General features: G+C 39.1%; 1 protein-coding gene across 13 annotated transcripts in view; it reads left to right on the top strand.

Moving 5' to 3' along the window:
- RASGRP3 (RAS guanyl releasing protein 3) overlaps nucleotides 1-22,965 on the top strand; it is a 96,899-nt gene that overhangs the window by 9,905 nt on the left and 64,029 nt on the right. For 4 of the 13 annotated variants that reach the window (XM_014854928.3, XM_044772225.2, XM_070512267.1 and 1 more), the window contains exon 1: nucleotides 18,413-18,553. The exons of 8 other annotated variants lie outside the window; for them this stretch is intronic. The gene's annotated coding sequence lies outside the window, so the exon portion shown is untranslated. Of the gene's footprint in view, nucleotides 1-7,398; nucleotides 7,428-18,412; nucleotides 18,554-22,965 lie in introns of those variants that run through there. One more of the 13 variants, XM_070512265.1, reaches the window with a different exon arrangement.

Raw genomic sequence — 22,965 nt, 5'->3', positions numbered from 1 at the left:
TCGATTCTCCACACTCCTGAGAGAATAATCTCTTGGAGGGTGTTACGACTTTGTTAAATTAACATTTGTTCAGTAGAGCCCCAGGTGCTGGATGGTGAGCAAAATAAAAGACCACAAGAGAAATTGAAACAGAGAAGTTTATTACTCAAAAGTCCTGGAGAAAATACACAGCATGCCTCCAGGGGTTGCATGGGGAGGTCAAGGCAGGGTGCAGGCACAGGACCTGGGGCACATGCCTTTATTAGGGTAGGGTCTGTGGGTGAAATGCTTTGGGGCTCCTGGGCTAAGGCCAGCTTGGTCAATTCCAACCAAAAAGAGTGAGGGTTTTGGTAAGCTCCATGTGGGTCTTATCTAAGGGAGCAGAAGAGGAAGGCTCTGGAAGGCTGGGGAGAGACTGTTCATCACAAAGGTCTTCAGGAAAGTCATATCAGGTTACATTTACTTGTGACTCTGCTGGCTGTTATCTAGGACATTCCCTTAGTAAGGAGCTGCAGGCCACTTGGCCAAATAAAATGGATGCCGAGGTAGCAACACAATGCAGTAGCTTCGATGAACTCTTGACAGACGGCCACAAACTGCCTGGGATCTTAGCTAAGTTGCAATGAACGGAAATACATTCAAAGTAGCTATATTGGTTATAAGAAAAAAGTTTATTTCATAGAAGCACAAGAAGTGAAGTTGAGACTGGCGAGGGCCTCCCTCCAGAAAGAGCAGCTCATGGCCCTGAGGCCATGACTGCTAGAACTTGATGGTATCTCATCTCCACTCCTCTCTGAGGCTCTGCCTCTCTCTTTCTCTCTCTCTCCCTCCGTCTGCCTCTCTCCCTCCCTCTCCCACTTTCCCTACCTCGCCATGCACAGGGAGAAGGTGGATGTCCATCAGCTCCCCAGTTTGAACGTCCTGTTTGTTCAAGCATTGGGAGAAATGGATAAATCTTCTGCTCTCAATTCCAAATTCTCTTGAGAAAGAATATGATTATCAGAACGGCCTAAGCTTGCCTCAGGTGTCAATTCCTTGTCCATCTCATTACAGTCTCGGGAGTGGGGTCCTGAGGATGGGAGCAGTTTTCGGCGAGGAGGACCTTGAGCTGGAGCCCCCAAAGCTGTCTCTTACATCTGGCATAGGTGTAATAGTATATTTTTTTTCTGATCTCTCTCTCTCTCTCTCTCTCAGGCCCTAAGCAACGTGTCTTCTAATTTTCCCTGAATGTGTTGTGTATTTTCCCTCTTTATGGATTTCCCTGTGCTGATTTAACCAATTCCTCCTCCTTTCTCTCAGTCCAAATCCTACTGATGCTTCCAGACACAGCACAAACTGCCATCTTTGATGAAGCCAGTGATGATCTTCAGTGAGAGTCTCTCTTCCAAAATGCTGTAACACACTGTCTATCTATATAATATATTTAATCACATGAAGTTTGGTGATATTTCTTTCATTTATTCAGCCTTTATTTGTCTCTATAGTTAATTTTCCAGGAATTTCTTCTCTCATCAACTTAATTTTAAATTCCTTGAGGTATGAGCCACATTTTGTGCTTTTAAAAAAATCCCTCTGGAGTACGTCAATGTTCATAGAAGCATTACACACAATAGCCAAAGAGTGGAAACAACTCAAGTGTTTATCAACAGAAAAATGGATAAACAAAACGTAGTATATAAATATGATGGAATATTACTCAGCCATAAAAAGAAATGAAGCTCTGATATATGCTGTAACGTGGATGTACGTTGAAAAATTATTCTTAGTGAAATAATCCAGGCACAAAAGGAGAAATATTGTATAATTCTACCTGTGTTAAATATCTAGAATAGGCAAATCATAGAGAAAGAAATAGATTAGAGGTTACTGGAGGCTGTGGGCAGAGGGGAATGGAAGTTCTTCCTTAATGGTTACAAAAGTTTCTGTTTGAGGTGATAAAAACATTTTAGAAATGAGGGTTACGGTTGCGCAACATTGTCAATGTAATTAATCCCACTGAATTAACAATGGCTAAAATAGCAAATTTTTTGTTGTATATTGTACCACAATTTTAAAAAATTAATAGTGTAATATACCAAACACCAATAAATTGTGTGGTATGTGAATTAAACCTATTTTTTAAAAATTCCCTCTGGGAACCAGATACAGCCTTACATATAATAAGTGCTTAAGGAATATTTGTTGTGTTAGTTGTTGTAATGAGATTCATTAGGACACAAATTTATGTGAGAGAGAGCAGATATGTTTCCCCAGTTATGTATACCAGGTAAAACATGATTTCTTGCTATTTGATGCTAAGGTAGGTCTTTAGACACATGCCAGGTGCTGTCCAGGTGTGGTCTGAGATCCTAAATTCTGTCCTTATCATTTTTGCCTCTCCTGGAGTGCCTGCTATAAGATATTGCACATACCAATTTACTGATCTTATGTTTCGTGAAAGAATGAATAAAAGTATTAATAAAGTATATAGAATTTCCATATATATATGTTTTTCTGCTACCAACTTTCCACCACTGGGGATTTGTTCTTTAGGTCCGAGACATTGTTTTTTTCAAAAACCTACTTTTAAGACATAACACATTATACTATGTAGCTAAGATGAAATATTGTGCAGCCACGTGGGAAAAATCATATTTTAGAGGAATATTTAATGACACTGGAATATTTAAAAATGTTTAATGACGTTGGAAATAGTTATGAGATATGGTAAATTAAAAAGGCAGACTGAAAATCTATAGCCATTATAAATTTTAGAAAAGACAGGAAAGATATTTTATTAGCTACCTATTTCTGTATAACAAATCACTCCAAAGCTAAGTGCCTTTAAAGAGCAGGTTGTCATCAGCGGTCCGTTGGGGCTGCAGCCACCTGAAGACCTGATGGGGACTTGAAGATCTGCTTTTGAGGGGGTTCACGCATGAGGCTGGTAGGTCAACGTTGGCTCTTGGCTGGGGGCCCCAGTTCCTCTCCTCTTGGGTTGCTCAGTGGGGCTGCTTGGATGTCCTCAAGACATGGCCTCTGACTTCCTTCAGAGGGAGAGATCCAGGAGGCCAAAGTGAAAGCTGCAGTGCTTTTGATGACCTTGCCTTAGAAGTCGTACACCATCACTGCCCTGTATTCTACTGGTCACCCCAGGGCCAGTCCTGAATCGTGTGGGCAAGGTCACATCACACAAGGGCATGTGAGCATCCCTGGGGACCATCTGCAGGTTACCACACATACACACCAAAACAAAATTTTAAGAGTGATGTGGTTGGAGTTGATCTTATTTTTCTTTCCTGTGCTCTTCTAATTTTTTATGGTGAACATACATGAGTTTTGAAATCACACACATACAAATCAACACAGCGTATTTTTTGAAAACCATACCCATTCCAAATAGGAGCAAATCAGTCCCTGATACCCGGATACAAAGTTGGTTATCTATGCTTTTTTTGGTTTGATATAATCCTGTAACTTAAGAAAGGGGAATTTGTATGGGAAGAGGGATAGTTTTGAAATATGGGACACAAGCTTGGAAGAGGTGGCCAAAGCAGAGAGCAGGCATGGTAGTACATGGGCCCAGGGACCAGAGAAACAGCAAAGCAGCTAAGAATGTTCTAAAGAGTGATGAGTGTATTGTAAGGACCTTGAGTTTTCAGCTAAAAGTGATTTAACACACACCTTTACCTATCTCTGTTTCTTTCTGAACTCCTATTAAAATGAGATCAAAGGGTTGCATTTTTTTTTGTCACAAATACACAGCGACAATATTTTGAAAGCTGGAGAACAGATGGTTGACTACTAATTCAACGGTGGAAATCAGAAAAGCAATCTAATTTGTACTGGAGAACACTTCAAAGACTCAGGAATTCGTGGCACTAGGTACCATTGAAACTGCAGGTGAAGATGAAGCTAAAATGAGGAAGACTGGCAGAAAAATCTTCCTAAAGCACAGTTAGATTCCTAGATCTCCTTCCCTACTTTACACAATTGGGAGATTGCCCCTCTCCCACCATAGCAGGATGCTAGAGGTTTATTCTCTCAAGAGGACAAAACATGAGATGTTTACAATGGGGGACCCTGGTCTTTGGATGAGGCCCAGCTGAAGACAGGCATTTTATACTTAAAACCAGATAATTAATTGAAAGTTGAGACCTAGCACTCTTCTTCCACTCAGCTCCCAGAAGTGTAGGCAAAGCAGAAAATATGACTGCTAATAGGTTCTAGGGTTCATATCTTGAGAAGTGGCCAGCCAACAGGGATGTTTTGGCTCCATTTCTGAAAAGCATGGGGAAGGGACTCATTAGGTTAGGGAATCATCTGCCTGAGTTGGGTGCTCACCCCTGAAACACTCAAATGTGGCCAAAGCAAGAGAGGCACTGTGACTGGCCCAGTTTGGATCATATGCTCATCCCTGGACCAATGAACTTTGGTCAAAAGATCAAGGACATTCCAAAGGTAGGAGGGGCAGTTGGGGTTGTTGTTGAGGTGAGTGATAAAGGAGAGTGAGCATGTTAGGCAGACAGTGTCAAAATGTCAAGTAAAACTTATCAGTCTCCTCCATAGGAGATGATGTCATGTCAGCAGAGGTACCATGAAGGCTTAAAATTGTCTTACAAATGTAAGAAATGAGTGCACTTTACATTTCTACAATACAATATGGGTTTTCAAAGTACTTTTTTCCTATATTATTTTATTTGCTTTCCAGAAAAATCTGTGAGAGAGATACTGTCATTTGCACTTTATTGATTATTAAGGGGGACTCATAATGGCCTTGTGATGGACTCACTCAATATCCTTCAACTAGATTAAGACAGAGTTGGTATGAGAAAGCCTGTCTTTTGATTCTTAGTCTGATACGATTTCTATCTTAGCATCCTAGTGACTATGCCAGGATCACAGATTCCTAGGTAATTGGGCTGGGAAGGACATTTGAAGATGCTATTTACAGGCAATGAACTGTGTGACTGTTCAGAGTCTCCTAGGGCCTCGCCCCCAACTCCCTGCACATCAACCCCAACACGTGTAAAATCAATAGAAGCTGAGAGAACGCTGCCAAACGCACACAGCCCGGAGGAGCCACGTGGCCTCCTTTTGGAATAAGACTAAAGAATTACTGTCTGGGGAGAATTTTCCATCTGTTTTCCAGATAAGATTGATTAGAACCATCTATTCGGTTTTGCAGATTCCATGAAAGAACAGATGAATTGTACCGTCTGGCCTGGTTAAGTTTAGCTCACTTTCTCAGAAGAGTTCTAGCTCCACCATGCAGGCAAGGCCTCTTTACCTTCAGACATCCTACAGAGAAGAGGAGCTGGGAAGTCCAGACATGAGCCCCACCCTGCCCTGAGGACCTCACTTTGAGTAGGAAGAGCTGCCTCATTTTCAGTAGGCCAGCTGGGCATCAGCTAGACAACTTCACATGCATTCCACTTCTCCTTCTGCTGAGGTTAGAGCAGGAAAACATTATTTCTCTTTGTCTCCCTTCTAAGTAGACGCCTCACCCTCTCTCTCCCCACCAAGTCAGTTCCCTTTGCTATTTTTGGTATAAAGAACTTTCCTTCAATTAATTTCAAGGCTTCAGAAAAGCAGTTAAAAGAAGTTGAGTTGGGGAGAAGCATCTGATCCTCTTACTTGTGTGTGTGTACACAGACACACACACACACGCTAGCACCCTGTATCTGTGGAGTTGAACTGATTAAAAATGAGTCCATCTTTTCGTTTGTAATGTAAGGATAGTTTTTGCACTTTAGTGGTGAGTTCAGGTAATCTACACTGATTGTGATTGTTAAGGTATTAATAATGTTATTTTTTATTTTCTATTTACTATTCTTTTCTCTCCTGCCTTCTTTTGGATTTTCAAGTTTTCTTTATTCCAATTTCTCCTCTCTAGTGTTTTGGAAGTTACATAATCTATTTCTTTTCTTTTAGTGGTTACTCTTAAAATTTTAAAATACATATTTGATTTAACAGAGTCTAATGTTAATATCTTCATATTGACGTCTTCTTCTGAATAATATCAAGAAATCTTCCGAATAACATAAAACCTTAGAAACCTTTAATTCTGATCTCATTCGACCATCTTTCCTGTTATTACTGTTGAAAATTTTAGCTTCACTTTTTTTCTTTTTCTAAACAATTTTGTTGAGGTATAATTCACATATAATAAGTGGCACCTATTAAAAGTGTACTATTTGATATCTTGACATATGTATATGCCGGTGAAGCCATCACTACAATCGAGATAATAAAAAACCACTTAAGAAAAACAATCCAGCTCACACATGACCATAGCTTGCCGCCTGTTCTCACGGTCAGCTAGTTTTCTGTAAACTCCTTTTACTTAAGGTCTTCTGTAGCTTCTGGACAGGAGTAACTATGATAATCATCATTCATCAAAACCCACTAGGCATTGTGCTAAATCCTCTATGTTAATTATTTCTCATTGCTTTCTTTATTGTCCTTAATTTTTGATTATAAAACCAATAAAAGTTTGCTATAAATGAAGGTACTTAATACCAAAATGAATAGCATAAAAAAGGAAAGACGTGCGAGTCTTGCAACCCTCTTTTTGTCCTCAGAGTGGATACAGGTTTACTGCTTATTGTCACTACATATATTTTCTATGCATTTGAAACCATATGTGATTATAATAAAAATGGTGCTAAAAGCATAGCGGAGTTTTTTTTTTTTTGGCTTAAACAATAACCACGTATGCATAGTGTTTTTTGCAGCTTGCTTTTTTCATTTATTACATCAAAGTCATCTTCCCATTCCATGCTTTTCATGGCTGATGATGTCATGGATGCATGATGAATTAATGCACTGTGATTGTTTTGATTATTCTCCTATAATTTTTAGGTTGTTTCCCTTTTTTGTTGTTGTTATTACAAGTGTCACATTGAACTTATCTTACATGTATCTTTGTGCACTTACTGAATATTTTTATAGGAGAAAACCCTGAAGCGCAATGCATTATTTCCAACCTAGATAGCCACCCTTTGAGTTGGGTAGTATCTTTTCCCTTTTACAATTGTGGAATTTTGTGCTTCAAGAGTTGAGTGCCTTACCCAGCTAGTGAGTGGCTGGTTGGGGAATGAGAATCCTGATTTCCCAGTTCTCCAATGTGCAACATCCTCACTACTCACCACACTACTACTAGTTTGGAAAACGCTTAAAAAGAAAAAGGTTATTAATGTTGGAATTGTCAGGAGGATTACTGGGGATTTTCAGCTAATAGTAAATAGTCCTGTGGAATTAGAATGCAGGGGACATATTTCAGGCAGTTTATATTTTTCCCCTGGCCCTTCAGCTGAGGACGCTAATGTGAGAACTGAGGGGTATTTTTAGCAGGTTGCTTTTAAGCACTCTGGGGAGGTTGTGAAATAACTTGTCTATCACAGGCAGCTAGGAATTGCTTGCCCACTTTTTTGTTCTGAAGGAAAGGACACAGACCACCCGATCCAGTAAGTTGGGTCCAAAATTGGACTCATGTTTATTTTAGTTAATAAATGTGTTCTTGAATAATATGACTTGAATTTTGGTTGGTTGAATGCCATTTTTAATGCACCAGGGGTGCACACATGTCTTGTAATCCTGCAATGAGTGGCTTTCTAAAACAAAGAATGCTTTGGTAATGTGAACAAATTTCCCTTAATTTATGTTAACTATAACTTATTTGTTCTGTTCTTAGGGCGGAGAACCTTACGCTAAGTTGTTTGTGTCTTTGAGTGTGTTGGCTGGTATAGTCATATCAGTTAACAGTAATACGAAATATATATGCTGTTAAAAATATACTCCAACCTCTCACTCCGAAGTCCCAAACCAAATGACATGGTGAAACCGTATAATTTATAAGAGGTGGTTTAACTCAACACCCCATGCCAGGAGGAGTGCAGTTGTAGACAGCAGGTGCTTCTACCCTTATCTCTGGATTGTGGGCCCCATTCCTGCCACACTGAGATGGCATGTGGAAGAGCTGGCTCTTCAGTTACTAAGGCTAGAGTCCAGAAAACAAGATAGAAACAAGTGAGGGTGCGACTGACCCTTTTCCGCATTAGCAGCATTGCATGCTTTGAAAGTACAGTAAAATAATTTTAGTCCAACATTAACATTTTCATTCTTCATAACATATCAGTTCACATTTGCTCATAAATTTTTTTAGTCAATCAATAATTGATTCTACAACTGGAATGGCCTTTAGGGTTCATGGAATTTCCAGTGTTTGCAGGTAATAAGGACTAGCTGGAGGGAAATAGGCTCCAACTTTTAACTGACAAATTTTAGTCAGTTTGTCTTCAGATGCTTTGGTTTAAAAAAAATATTATACATGAAAAGCAAGCAAGCGTCTTCAACAGAAATGATTTAGTTAATATGCTTGATGGGATATGATTCTGAAATGAATTTTTAGTGCCTCTCATGTTATAATCTTGATCCCCTAAGTTGACGTTTATCATTCTTTTTAAGGCATTGCTTTTAGTTTAGTTTTGGGAAAATAAAAGAATGCATAGTAAAATGAATAACTTTGCAGTTCCAATAATCCCAGTGTTGGAGATCTATACTATGGAAATAAATGCACCAGAAACTAAAGATATACGTCAAGGATATTTAGTGCAACACTGTTTATAGAGGCAAAACACTGGGAGCATCTTGAATATTCATTAATAGGGTGAATAAATTATGATATAACTACACTGTGGAGGAGTACACAACTATTAAAAGGAATAAATTAAATAGACTAAATTATTGACCTTGGAGCCAATATATGTGACCATGATGCATTGTTAGGGGGAAAAGTCAAATTACAGAATAATGTTTTGTTTTTAAACGGAGAAACAGAACCCCATACGTATCTGTGTGTATGAGATCCATTTCTCATAAGTGTGTGTTATCTTGATGAGATAGGAATGGTTGGGAAGAGAGGTTATAAATTTTTCTTTATGTATATCTGTGTCGTTTGACTTGCTACAATGAGCATTATTGCTTTTTAAATTTAAATATCGTATAAAGTAAAAAACACACGCAGAAGTCCTGCTTTTGTTATTTTGTACAAGGAAATAAGTCTATTCTTCCATATGATAATTTAGTTTTTCTGACCATTGGAATATACATTTAAAAAGAACTTACAGGCATTCAAATGCCTACAGAAGCCTCTCTATTTAGTTGGTATTTTTCAACTATTTTTCAGTGCTCCCCTGCACTGAATTCTCACCACCCTGTGTTTCTCTCCACCGGCCAAGCCTCTTTGCTGAGCTTCATCCTCCTATGGTTCCGCTAAGGAAACAGCACCCCTCTCAGTTCTGACCCCTCCCCTCCAGATGCCCCTCAGTTTGAGAGTTTTACCATGTAGAAATTGATCTGCTTTTCACAAAAAAGCATGGCAATCACAAAGATGAGCCCTGAGAACAAACACTCCTTGTTTAATTAAAACATGAAGGAAAACTGCCATATTTTTTTTTTTTATGTGCTTCTAACAGTGCTTGCTTAGTTTACTCCCTCTGATCTACAAAAAAGAAAATCCTGTTGCAAGAACTCTAGATCCTCCTTCCTTAGCGGGTTCCCACTCTGCTTGTGGTTGCCTTTGTGTTCTCCCAGGAAGTCATAAAAAAGAATTTCTTATCCCAAGACTTTCTATGCACAAAGAGTCTAAGAATTCCAAGACTGCAGCCAAAAAGTTGAGCAAACACAGAGTAAGTAAATTGTGGTGATATTCCACGAGGCGGATGATAAAGGCAGCGATACCTTAGGAAAGGATATGGAAATGAGGTTAGAAGCTCAGGCCTAATGGATTTATAACCTAGAGGCGGTAATGGTTGGATTAAAACTTGAGTGAGTAGTTTGGCAGTAAGGACTGGAAAACAGGATCTATAGTCAGCTAGCTGGGTTTGGATAACATAGCAGTTAAAGTGAAAAGCAGAAGCGATTAAGTAGAACATTGGCCTTGTTTAGAATTATGAACAATTTTGAGCAGAAGGATTTGGTATCGAAATAATAAGGCTATTTTATAATTACAACCATGGTGTAAAGATTCATTCATCCATTCAGAAAGTGTACACTGAGTGTCATCTTCCAGCCAAGGCCAGTGGGCTGTGGTGTGGACCCAGGACAGCTTAGCTGACTCAGAAGGAGGCCAGTGTCACGGAGAGTGAAGCAGCCCTTGGAATATGGGGAGAAGCGAGGCAGTGGGGTCCTCTAGTTTGCATAGGAGAATAAGAGGGTTTGGAGTTTCTAACTTCGCTTTTCCATTGATTCCTACGAAGATCAAACTGCACTCTACCTCATGCCTTTAGCTATCACACATTTTGAGAAAAAATAAATTTAAATATTTTCTTTGCCTCATTTATCCCTGAATCAGCTTTTTACTTTCTGCTTTGAAATAGCAACCATGCTGAAACTTGACGAGAAAGGAAATCATAAATCTGAAAAGGGCCCTTCCATTATTCTTTGCACATTAAAGGATTATCAGAAAAATGCACAGAGGCAGTCTCAGGGATTTTTTTTTTTTTACTCTCAGCAACTCTTTTCAAGAACTAAAAGAATTCTGGAAACAGCAGTCGCATTTTAGATTTAGACTCAGATTAACTTTACCGCTAGTCTGAGGTTTATGAGAGCAAGATCCTCAATGATTAATGAAAGTTGCGGTCAAATCAGGGTTTTGAAATAGAGCTATTAGGGGAAAAAGTTATTATGTAAGTAATTATGCTAAGCAAGGTGCTTTGTGCCGTGAAGGCTAAATTTTCCTTTTCGTATTTTACTGAATCCAGCTTCAGCTATAAATCTAGCTTAATCTAAGAAACTGATTAGATGGAGGGAAAAATGCTGCCATAAAGGTAAACTGAAATGAATTAGATTAAGTAAACGCAACTATCCTAATGTGTAGTGTGTTTTTAAAAAGTAAATGATATTTTATAAAAAGGAAGAAAAGAAAAGAGAAGAGAAAAAACAGGAAGAAGAAAGAGAATGAAAGCGGAAGTCTGTTTTTAATCGGGACTAATTTGTCCAGAAATTTGAGAGTTTCCCTAGGGATGCTGAAGAAAGGGGGGAGGGGCACAGAGACTGGGGTGTGGGGACACCTTCTGCAGAGGCCTCGTCTGGGGGAGACTGTCCTCCTTCATTGTTGTCCTTTTTATTTGTGTATAGCCCATCTCTAGTCTATGAATGTCCTGTGTTCCAAATGTTCGCTTATAAATCAGTTATTTGGAACTCAAAATGCTTTTAATCCATAGAAGGCACGAGCCACAGGAACAATGTTATAAATGCCACCCAGTCTACCAGGCCGCTCCACAACCACTTAATGGGTATCACTGGTTGAAATATCACACTTTGCAATGGATAATAGTAGCAGACTACTGTTGTCATGCCAATAATTAGACTCAAAAGTACAATACAATTGGCTTGGCTGTTGTGCTTGAGGGTGAGCAGGTTTGATTAGGAAAGGACGTGCAAGTCTGTGAAAACTTCTATGCCTATTAAATCATTCTAGGGGTAAATGTGTGGGTTTGGAGCCAGACAGACTTGAGTTCACCTCCATATTTCTCTCTCTTTCTCTTTGCTGCTTACTAGTGTGGACAGGCTAGATAACGGCACGAAAGGTCATCGAGGGTGATAATAGCATCTCCTTAGAGCATTGCTGTGAGAATTCAATGAGCATTTTGCACAGATATTAGCTTGTTACATATTAATCATAATCTATTAATATAAACGTGATAATATTAATAGATACTTATTTGTTTTCATATATAATTATTATTATTTCTTGTATATGGCTTTCTGCATGTTCCAGCTTTTCTCCCAGCGAGATGACAGCTTTGAGAGCAGAGATTTTTGCCATGTGCTTTGGTCAATCCTTAAATGCAATGCACATTCAACACAAACGCTATCCTTTTTCAAACTATTTGCTTTGTTTAAGGGCTTTAGAGATTAAGAACTCTACTCTCTTTCACAATTTTTTCTTTCTTTCTGTTTGTTACAGGCATGTAGCTAGCACAGCTCTTATGATAACTGATTATGACTGGTATTTATTTTGGTTCACACATGGTGCAAGGGGAAGAACAAGAAGAACAAGATGGGGAGAGAAAAATTCCCCATGTACTTAGACAAATGTTGGAAGAAAAAAGAGAAGGAGGAAAGGGGTCCAAAAAGTGTATGTATGTGAGAAAGAGATGACCAGGTAGAATTTGCCAATCTGGAGAAATAAGAGAGTAATGTTGCATTCAAGGTCCCTTTAAAAGGAAAGGAAGGTGCGGTCGGGATGCCATATGGTGTTAGTACCTCAAATTGACCAGCAGTGTGTCACCAAATTGGAGCAGCTTGTTTGCAGTTTGGGACATGGCAGGTGGAGGTGCAGCTTCAGGAGGGGTTTATGCTATCTGACCGCATATGCATGGGATGGATACCATTTGGGAATTTCTACTTAAGGAAATGCCTCAGATAGGCACAAAGGTCCATCAGGACGTCTCTGAGAAACTGAATCCAAAGTGCTCGAGCGGGACTGTGCTTCCCTCCTCTTCTTGCATCCTTTGAGCCTGGTAGTTCAAGCACTTCCAGTGACTTGCTATCAAATATTGGGTCCAGGACCAGTAAGTCAGAGAACCGAGACTTAGTCGAGAGGAAGTGTCCGGTTTAGTTAACAAATGCTCAGGCTTTCTGCTCTGGGTCCTTTCTTCTTGATCACATTTCTTGTCAATGGCTTTCTCCTCTTGTGTAGATGATTAAAGTACTTTATGATCATAGATCTAGTATCTCTTTTCTTATATAAAAGATCTCATTTAAAAATGAGCAAATAATACATATTTATCATGGAAACAGTAGAAAAAAGCTAATAAGCCTAAAGAAGGGAAAACAACTGTATGTGACCCCTTGTCCCAAAGATAACCACTGTTAAAAATTTGATATGTAACGTTTCAGACTTTTACAAATATTCACGTATTTTCTTTGAAAAATGAGATCATACTGAATAAACTGTTTTGTAACTTGAATTTTTCACTTAATTTATGCTGAATATTTTTTCATGTTAATAATATATGTCAGTAAGATTATTTTATGATTGTACAGTGCAACATCTTACGAATGTGTTATAATTTATTCAACTACTTTTTGGGACACAGATTGTTTCTAATTTTTCACTCATAAATAATGCTTGAGAAGCATCCTTACACCTACGAAAATCCATATTATTTATTTGGAATATGTTTCTAGAACAGGAACTGCTGAATTAATGAGCATACTTATTTTAAAAAACTTTTGCTACATATTGCAAAATTATCTTCCTCACATGTTGTACCAGTTTATGCTCTTGCCAGCAGAGTGTGAAGGAGCCATTTTATAAACCTCCTGCCAACATTGGGAATGATCAATTTTTCATCTTTGTGAAGCTTATAGATAATAAATGCTATCGTATCATCGTTTACTTTGTTCTCTTTTTTAGGAAGCTGAATATTTTCTTCATATGCATACTGGTCATTTATATTTCTTCTCTTACGAAATGCTTGAATTACCCTTTTCCCAATTGTTAGTTATAAATGCTCTTTATATGTTAACACTATTAACTCTTTACCATATGGGTTTCATTTTTTAATCACATTTTGTCATTTGTGATTTAATTTTGATTATGGCAGGTTATTTCTGACATATATAAATTTTACATTTTATCCATTTAAATATTTACAATTTTTTGTTTATTACTTCTGCTTTTGTGATCATAATTAAAATAGTTTTCATGATAAAAGTATTTAATCATGGTTAAAATAGTTTTAAGATTATAAAAACAATGACATGATTCTCTTCAAGTTTGTGTATGGTTTTCTTTTCACATTTAACTCTTTAGTCCACTAGCCATTTCCTTAGTGATGGTGTGAGGTAATAATTGCGTCTTTATTTTTTCTAATAATTAACTATTCAACCAATTATTGAGTAACCCATTCTTTTCCCACCGGGTTTGAATACCAGATTTAACAAAATAACATTTTAACATAGTGCATGTATTTATCTTTCCGGGCTTTCTGTTCTCTTCCTTTGCTCTGCCTCTTTTGGTACCAGTATCAAACTTAATTCTTGATGTTTTTAGCCTATTTAATACCTAGTATCCCCTTGCTGTTTTTCTAAAATTTTCTTTTCCATTCTCAGTTTTTTATTCTTTTAAACAAACTTTGGCCTTTCTTTTTTGGCCTGTTTTAAAAAAATCTCTTTGGGATTTTAACCAAAGTTTAATCATATAAATTAAATAGGAGAGAACTGGTATATTTACAAAGTTGGGTCTTCCAGTGCTGGAAAATTGTACAACTCTCCATTTGTTGAAATGTTTTCTCAATAGAGTTTCACAAATTTCTTTAATAAGTTTTTCACTTTTTTGTTTTTCCTAGAAATTTTGTTGTTGTTGTTGCTACTATTATGAATGAAATTTTTTTTCCCGTTATGTTTTCTAACAGTTTTGGTTGTTGTATGAAAAATTCCATTAATTTTGTGTATTTATTTGTAACTGTTCACTTCACTGATGTTTCTAATTTTTAAAAATATTTTTTAGGTTGATTCTATTAAGTAAATGATTGTAACATGTTCAAATTGGAAAATTTTGTGTCCTGCTTTCTCATAATTCTTCTTCAGTTTCTTTTTCTTGTCTGGTTGCAATGGCTCACATGTCCAGAAGAGTGCTAAATGACGATAGTGACAACGAGCATCCTTTTCTTGTTTCTGATTTTAATGTTAATACCTCCAGCATTACACCATTATGTATGCAGCCTGTGGTTGGTTTAAGATAGATAATCTTTATCATGCTGAGAAAAATTCTCCAAACTCCATTTTATTAATTAAAAGATATTGATATTCAATTTTATCGAAAGACTTTTTCAAGATTACCTATTGTGCTAATCCAAAAGCTTTTCTCTGTTGATTTATGTATATCATTATGCTAACGTATTTCTTAACATTGAGATATTTTTACCTGTCTACGGTAAACTATGTTTGTATGTGAGGTTAGTCTGTGGTTTCCTTTGTTGTCCTTTATCGGTTTAAGTCAGGAGTATTGTTAGCTTTCTGTTACTTTTGTCCACTTGAACATTTTATGGCCTGGGAATTATCTGTGGCTTGAAGCTCAGAGAGAATTTGATTGTGTAAGTAATTTGGACAAAAAACTTTTCTTGGAAACAATTTCTCAATAACTTATATATTTTTTCATGATTATTGATCTCTTGTTTTTCAACTTCTTCTTGGGTCTGTTGGCCTCTAATTAACTGTTTTGGCTTGCCCACAATATTTGATATGTGGTATTTTCATTATTAAAAACTTCTAAGCATTCTGTAATGGCTTTTTGGATTTCTTCTCCAATTAATGATTTTTTTTTTTAAAAGAAGAGCTATAAAAAGTTTCCAAAGCTTAACTCTTTTTTGACTTACACTTTTGTAATTAATTTATGGTTTTATTACTGTGTGGTCATAGAATGTGGCCAGAATAATTTCTTTGGGGGGCAAAATTATTTAAAGTTTTTTGGTGGCCTAATATAAAATTAATTTTTGCAAACTTTTTTTGTATCTCTTCTTAATGGAATAGATAGAAGATCCTTCTCTTTAATCGTTCGTTTATTCATTCAGCACTGTTTCAGCTATGTGTCACCTACATGTGAGGCTTTGTACTAGGCATTGCAGGATATAAAATGAACAAGTCATAAGTTTTCTCAAGGTTGTCGAAGTTTAGATGGAACATAGACACATGAAGACCTGATTATAATATAGAGCAAGAAACATGACAGCAGTGGAATGTACAAAAGAGAAATGCAAGCCCTGTCATAGGTTCTGGGAATACAGAGATGCCTAAGATACCACACGCCCCCTGAGAGGCTTTAAGTCCAAGTGTTAAAAAAAAAAAGGTAAATTGAAGGCGGAGATAGGCTTTTGGAGGCAAGGCAACTAATTAGGAAACCATCATAGTCATTCGGTAATAAATTAAGACAGATGAGAGATGTCAGAAAACAGGAAGAACAGAGGGGGTTTTCACATTTGAGGGGCAACTAGAAGAAAGGTCCACATAGGAGGCTGAAGGAGGAGGTAGGAGTAAAATTTTACAGAAGCTGTTGAAGAACATTTTAAGGAATGGTTGGTCAGTTGAGTTAAACGCAGCTGAGAGGTCGAGTAAGGTAAAAGCAAAAAAGGCGTCCAATAGCTCTGCTCTTTGGTGACTTGGGGAAAGCGGTTGCAGTGAAGTGAGGGAAGAAGCAGACTGTATGCAGGCTGAGACTTAAATGAGACACAAGACGTTGGAGACTAGAAGTGTTTTTCCAGAAGCTTGGTTGTGAAGGGAATGAGGGAGTTAGGGCAGTAATTAAAGGAGCAAAGGATCAAAAAAGATTGTTTTAGGACATCAAAACAAGGTGAGCATGTTTAGATAATGGGAGGGTGATCGGACAGGGAGAGAAGGCACGACTGTTGGTGAAAGGGTCCTGAACAGGTGGGAGTCACAGGGTGAGACCCACAGCCCAGGGGGTGGATGGCCTCTGACAGGAGGAGGGCACATCTTTCTGAGTGGAAGGAAATGATGGATATTTGTAGGTAGTTTGGGCAGAGATGTGGGATCTCCCCATTTCCTTGCAAGGCTGGAAGAAGGTATCATTGTAGAAACTTCAGTTATACTCCAGGACCCAGTTGGAAGAGTCCGGGGTCTTGGTCTGCACTGGTCATTGGCTTCATAGGTATGACTCAAGATTCATCCCTTCCTCTCGGCCAATACAGCAAGAGAAGAATTTCTATGCTTACTTTCCCAAGGCTGTTTTTTCTATTGGTCAGTGAAGGGTTTCCAGAAGTCTCTCGCCAACTATGTGTTATGCAATGGATCGTCAGAATAATTAATACAATCAATTGCAAATAAAGTGATTGATGGATGCCATAAGGTCACAAAAGCTTCTGTAACTGTAAATACAAAGCATAAATAAATCAAAATAATATTTCAAATCTTCAATAGGCCTCCTTTTCTGTTTCTGATTAATGATTGTCACATCAACACATGAGGAAAAATGTTTCTCAGGTGACGTGTATTTTAGCTCATTGTCTTTTGATATCTGTAGTTTATTTATATTACTAACTTTGAACCCTTAAAAAGGGATATGTTTCGAAGCTTGCAAAAAAATTTCCCATTTGCACTTTGGGCTCTCACATGTTGATAAATTAATCCCCTGAGGGAATGGCAAGACTGAGGGTTTTTTGGTCTTTTTCTGTTATTCTGGAAAAACACTCTATCCTCTGCATGAAGGAAAACTTCTGGTTTGATTAACACTGTAAATAATTATGAGACAAAACCCAGATATGAGAGGTTGCCCACGTAGGCTCCTCAACTGAGTAAGATCTCACTTATTAAAAATCAGGGTTGACAGTTTAACAGGCTCATTATGGTTCAGAAATCCCCTGGGGCATTTTAACATTTTAAACTCTTTTTTGGATGTTCGCTTTACCAAATGAGCTGACTCCCTGTCATATCTCCACTCTACCCTGCCCGGGCACTGATTTTAGAAGTGTCACTCTTACTATACCAAAAAGTCAGGTACCCAAGGTCGAATACTATCCAAAGTCAGATAGTCCAAGGGCTTTCCTTGGTGAGATGGAGGAAGAGGAAGGGTGGGAAAATCAGCTCAGGTGAGATGAATTCACCAAAGCATCCAGGATGGTTTGCCACCTTTGTGAGCAGCACGGGAAACAGGTTGGTCCAACTTCCTAGCACACCAAAGGGGGCAGCAGTGCATCTGTAAAATGCCTTGTAAATTTTGTGATAATTTCTGTTTCTACTCTCGTTCGTTGATAATCTCAAGTGCTCTGGGGTGCCCCGAAATGTTGACACAATCCAACAGACAGCTATGCGGAAGTTTGCTTGTTAGCTACCCGAAATCATTTACATTAGCTCTTTACATAAAGCCGCATTTGATATTCTTCAATAAGCCCTCACACATTTGCCCCTGAGCATCACTTGCACAGCAGCCCTGACCTTTGAAATTAAACTGAAGCATTCTTAGAGTGTTAGTCCGCCTCCAGAAGGGTCCATTCAGTCCTGTGGCTTCTCCAACAAACTGGAGCCTGGGATGCTGAGAAAGTGAAACCAAGATGGAGTGGCAGATTGAGTACTCCGGTGGCACCTGGAACACAGAGCAGTTCCACCTGCTTGGCCAGTCTGTGATTCCTTCCTCCTGCTGTTCAAGAGCCCCAGTGAAAACTTGAGTGAGATGAGAGAGTGCAGGGACTGCCAGCCTCCCCACTGCACCCCCACCCTCCACACAAACACATTAACTTTCCACTTACAGTGACCTGTCTGCCAGTGTGACTTATCAGCTGTTCCGGGTTTGTCACTAATAGAAAACAAATTGTGGAATGTACTGCTCTGCATGTTAACGAAATGGCTGAGCCAGCTCAGGGGTTATGAGAAGGTTTGCAAATTAAGAGAATAATGATCTTCGGTTTCTGACCTCCTGGCACGGCAGCAGTATTTATCAGGAGGCGCATGTGACTGGTTAAGACACACAGCCCCAGCTTGAAGGAAACAGCTGCTGGCGGCATGCTCGGACTTGGCAGCTGGACAGGCAGGGTGCTGATGTGAGGAATACCGCAACAAAACCGCCCCAGTAAGTAACTGGAGAACTTTCATGTGCGTGTATGTGTGTGTGTGTGTGTGTATTTGCAAGCTACCGACAATTTTTAATCTTGATTTTGGTCTCCCTCTGGCAGTAAGCGACGTATTTTATTTGTACTTGTTATTAATAGCCATTTGTATTTTTACTGATTTTTTTTTTAGAATCTGTTATTTTCAGCAACGTTGTTTCTAACTTTAAGGATGAATGAGGTATTTTGTTTGATTCCTATATAGGAAACATCGAGTTTATTCCCTGGCATCCAGGATTTTTATGGTCTGTGGTGTTTAGGTTCAAAACCAAAATTCAGGTTTTAAAGTAGAGAACCTATTGAAGTGAGTCGAGGGCTAGATTTGATTTTAATTAGTTTTACTATTGAAACTTGAAAAATAGTGTTTTGAGAAATAACTTGTGAATTTATTGTATGTTTGACTTGACCATTCCCAGTCAATTTTCAAGACTATCTCATTTAACTGTGTATAACAATCTGCAATAGACACAATGAATAAAATAATATTTAGGTTTGAAATCACATTTAGATTTCAGGCACGCTTTCTAATTCATTGAAAGATATATTTTATAGCTCTTTTCTTCAACAAGCAAATTCACCTTGACTACTTTAAAGCTAAAATTTTGACTTGCCCCTGGTCTTATTTTAGATAAGGGAAAGTTCATGTTTTTATGAGGCTCAGAGTCTTTCTTCCTTGTTTATGGTCTGGATTATAGAAGTGTTGCCTTAAGCTGATTATCAACTCTGGGAGGCCTGGCACCCAAATAGCTGAGAGGACCTGTTCTATTGCTGGTTCATTTGGCAAGAATGGAGCTTGCCCTTGGGAGAGCAGCAAAGCAGACACGGTACCGGAACGGAGCTGTCGTTCAGGGCTTGTGTCCTTCCATGACAGTGTCCTTCCTTGTGTCCTTCCGTGGTAGTCACTAGACAGAACGCTTAAGGAGAAAAGAAAAGGGGAAAGGGAGAGGGCAGAACCCTGAATCAGTGATGTAAACCTCTGGAAGTGACTGGCCTCTGAATCAGAGCGTTGCAGAGAGATAACCAAACAAGTTCCCTTTTCTGGATCGCCTGGATGTTAAGAGGGGCTGGAGGGTGGGCAGAGAGGGCTTGTTTTTCTTTGAATTCTTACTTAAACACTTGTTTTGCTTGTGACAATCCCCAGGTGGCTGGTGGATTGTCAGGTAGGCTCAGGTCATATAATTTTCTTGCCATTTCTGCCCCCTGCTGAGAGGGAGCACAGCCCCCCCCACCCCACCCTCACCACCCTGTGATGTATGTGGAGAATGGATTGAAAATGACCCAGGATGTGCTGGCTCTGTCGCAGTTTCCTCAACACAGCTGGTCCTGAGTACCACATCAGCCAGAGATCTGGGATGGAAGCCCTTTCGGATGCCCCATCTGAAAAAATGGCCAGTCTGGCATTGGAATGTCTTCCCCCTTCATTTCCTTGAAATAGAAGAATCCACAAAACCTAGAGTGTTCAGTGAGAAATATATTTCCAACTCCTCCGTTCCTCTTTATGCCATTTGTGAGAGGTCCTTGGGTCAGCATGTGGCCACGTGGCCAGTGACTTCCCTGTCTGACTGCAGGGCGCTGGCTGCCCGCTGGGCCATTTAGGGTGTTCACTTCTGGCTGGTTTCACTTTTTCCACAGGCCGATAGAGGAAAAGAACTCTCCGGTGAAACCGTGTCTCTGGATTAATAGAGCCACCCACGATAAAATAGGGGAGTCTAAAGGGCAGTCAGAGTATCCTTTGAATTATTCAAGTGCTGAATTTTTGAATGCCCACCAATTATTTTGAAAAACCAAATAATACCCTGACTTCTGAAATATTAATAACAGAATAATAAAATTAATTATTTTTGATGCAGATAGTATGTCCTTAGAATCAAAGACTTTTAGATCTGGATAAGAATTACAAAAGGTGCAATTTAATGTCTTCATTTCAAAGATGAAGAAATTGTAGCAAATTTATCTGGCTCATATGCAAGTTAGTGGCAGGGCCAGAAAAGAAAGCTCAAGGCTTCTGCTACTGTTACCATCATAATATTAACACTAATAATTATAACTTATATTTATTGTGCATTTAATGTGTATGCCAAATGATGTGCTAAGCAAGTGTATTTATTTTCCTATAATCCTCACAATAAGTCTCGGTGCTGTATATTATCATTCCGGTTTTATAGATAGACAAGCTGAAGCTTGGAGACCCCCTTAGCCGCTCAACTATACATGCTTCAGGCAGAAGTGGCACTCAGATCTGACTCCAGAACATGCACACATTAAAAACTAAAAGTGGAACACGTACGCTAATCCCACATGTTTAAATTTAAAAGCTCGTGAAGTGCAAATGAGAATATTTCAGCACAGTGCAATTAGACACACAATGTGTGTTATGGCCCTTTCCAGCTCCCCATGGCAGGAAGGGCGAGGCTTCCCCCTGTGACAGTCCGAGCCCAAGCTCCATAGACTCGCGGACCGGCAGCACATTTTTCTCTCTGGTGTAGTTCAGTGATGGCCCTCACATCAGTGCGAACAGCGGTCGAGGGCTTTATTGTTGTCCTGAAACACACTGCTTTCACTGCCCCTTCTGACCTTCTCCTCACTTTTTCCTGTCACTCCTTTCCTTTGGAACACAGCCACTCCACCCATGCCCCACCCCAAATAGCCAGCTTAGTGGTGATAAAACTATTAGCAGATTTGTTCATTGTGGCTCAACCTGGAAGGTTGATTGTCCAAGTACGTTGCTGTTATTAATGGATAGAAACAATGCAATCCTTCCCTCCTTTTAGTCTGTTTGTTCTGAGCTGCAGAGAAGGGTCACAGGCCAGGGTACTGGGTGTGAGAGGGGAGGGAGGAGAGGTGTGCTTTTCTCTGCTGACTGGGGCTGCCTGCACCCACTTTTGCCCGGGGGTACACTTCTCCCCGACCTGCTTGCTGCCAAGCGAAAGACTGGCCATCTTACTTGTGGACTATGAACCTGCAGCCTTTCTGCGTTTTCAGCCAGAGACAGAGCCCTAGGAGAAACCCATTTCTTGAACCCTTCTAGAAATTTAACTTGGCTATCCATCATCCTCCGTGTGGTTAAATGTCCAAGTTAGGGCTGGCGATGAGAAAGAGCACTGAGGAATACATAAGTAGCAGAGGGGTCCTTTGATTAATCAGGAGGAAAATTAAGTAAGTAGACCATTCATGGATATCATTGAGAAAGTTATCAGTGTTCTTTCAATGTTATGACAAGATTACATATTTTGAAGATCAAGCCATTTATGGTAAGAAGGGAATTTTTAATCTACTCCTCCCCTGCCTGATGCATCTAAAACCAAGCCTAACTCAAGAGTAGTTAGCCATATAGTCTGCTACAGCAGAACCACTGGAAGTTACCTCCTATTCTTGCTGCGAATTGTTTATTTTCATAGCAATTGGCATAGTCCAGCGGGCATTACATGGAAACACATGAGATGGACTCGAAATCGCAGCAGAGTCCACACGTGAGTTCACTACTCCTGAGCAGGTTTGAAGCAAAATAAAATGATTATTTTCTTGGGACCTTTTAGGATAAGGAGACAAATTTTGTGATGCAGCTCGTTTTGTTTCTTTGTTTTTGCCAGATTGTGTGTGTTCCAAAGAACCTGTTTGCAAAGTGTTAGCTCCCTTGAGTCCCACTTTCCCTCTGTATAGACTGCTCATTTACAGTTCCTGGAGTCCATGAGTTGTTTGAGTGTCACGTTCCTATTGTTCTATGAGATTTGAAAGTCTTTGGGCTTTTTGCTCCTTCAAATGATCACAATAGTCCCTCTTGAGTCTGTGATGTGCAGGTCCACTGTGCTGTGATCTTTTTTTAAGCCCCTCTAAGGTATTGAGAAGGCAAGCTCCTGCCTTTGTACGGGAATTTTCTGGTATAAAGCACTTTCTTGCACTTTGCCACAATCCTGTGAAAGACAGCATCACCATTGTTTACAGGGAGGAAACTGAGAATGAGAGAAAGTGAGGGACTTGCCCATGGTAATGGAACCGGTAACTGGCGGAGCTCAGCTAAGTCCTCAGTCTTCTGACTCTGAATGATAGCTTAGAATTGTCCTTTGTGATCACAAGTGCTGTAATTTGTATTATCTTCTGATGGGCAAAAGGTAAATGGATGACTGATTTATGATATGCCATCTCATGCATGTCAATGATGGTATTTCCAAACAAATGGATATTTGGCTTCGGAAACAGGGTCCGCTTAGTTACAGACACAATAATATTTGCTTAGGGTAATATTTTTAAAGGAACTTGGTAGTTATTTTCCTCCCCTGCAGACCCAATGTGGTTAAGTTGGAATCATACCAACTATGGCATGATGTAACATTCAGCTTTTAGAAGAGATCTTGTTGTTTTTTGAAATTAAAAAAGT

This window comes from Equus asinus, chromosome 6, assembly GCF_041296235.1.
Source record: "Equus asinus isolate D_3611 breed Donkey chromosome 6, EquAss-T2T_v2, whole genome shotgun sequence".
Lineage (NCBI taxonomy): Eukaryota > Metazoa > Chordata > Mammalia > Perissodactyla > Equidae > Equus > Equus asinus.
The sequence above is the reverse complement of the archived record's forward strand: the minus strand, read 5'-3'. Positions and strand labels throughout refer to the sequence as shown.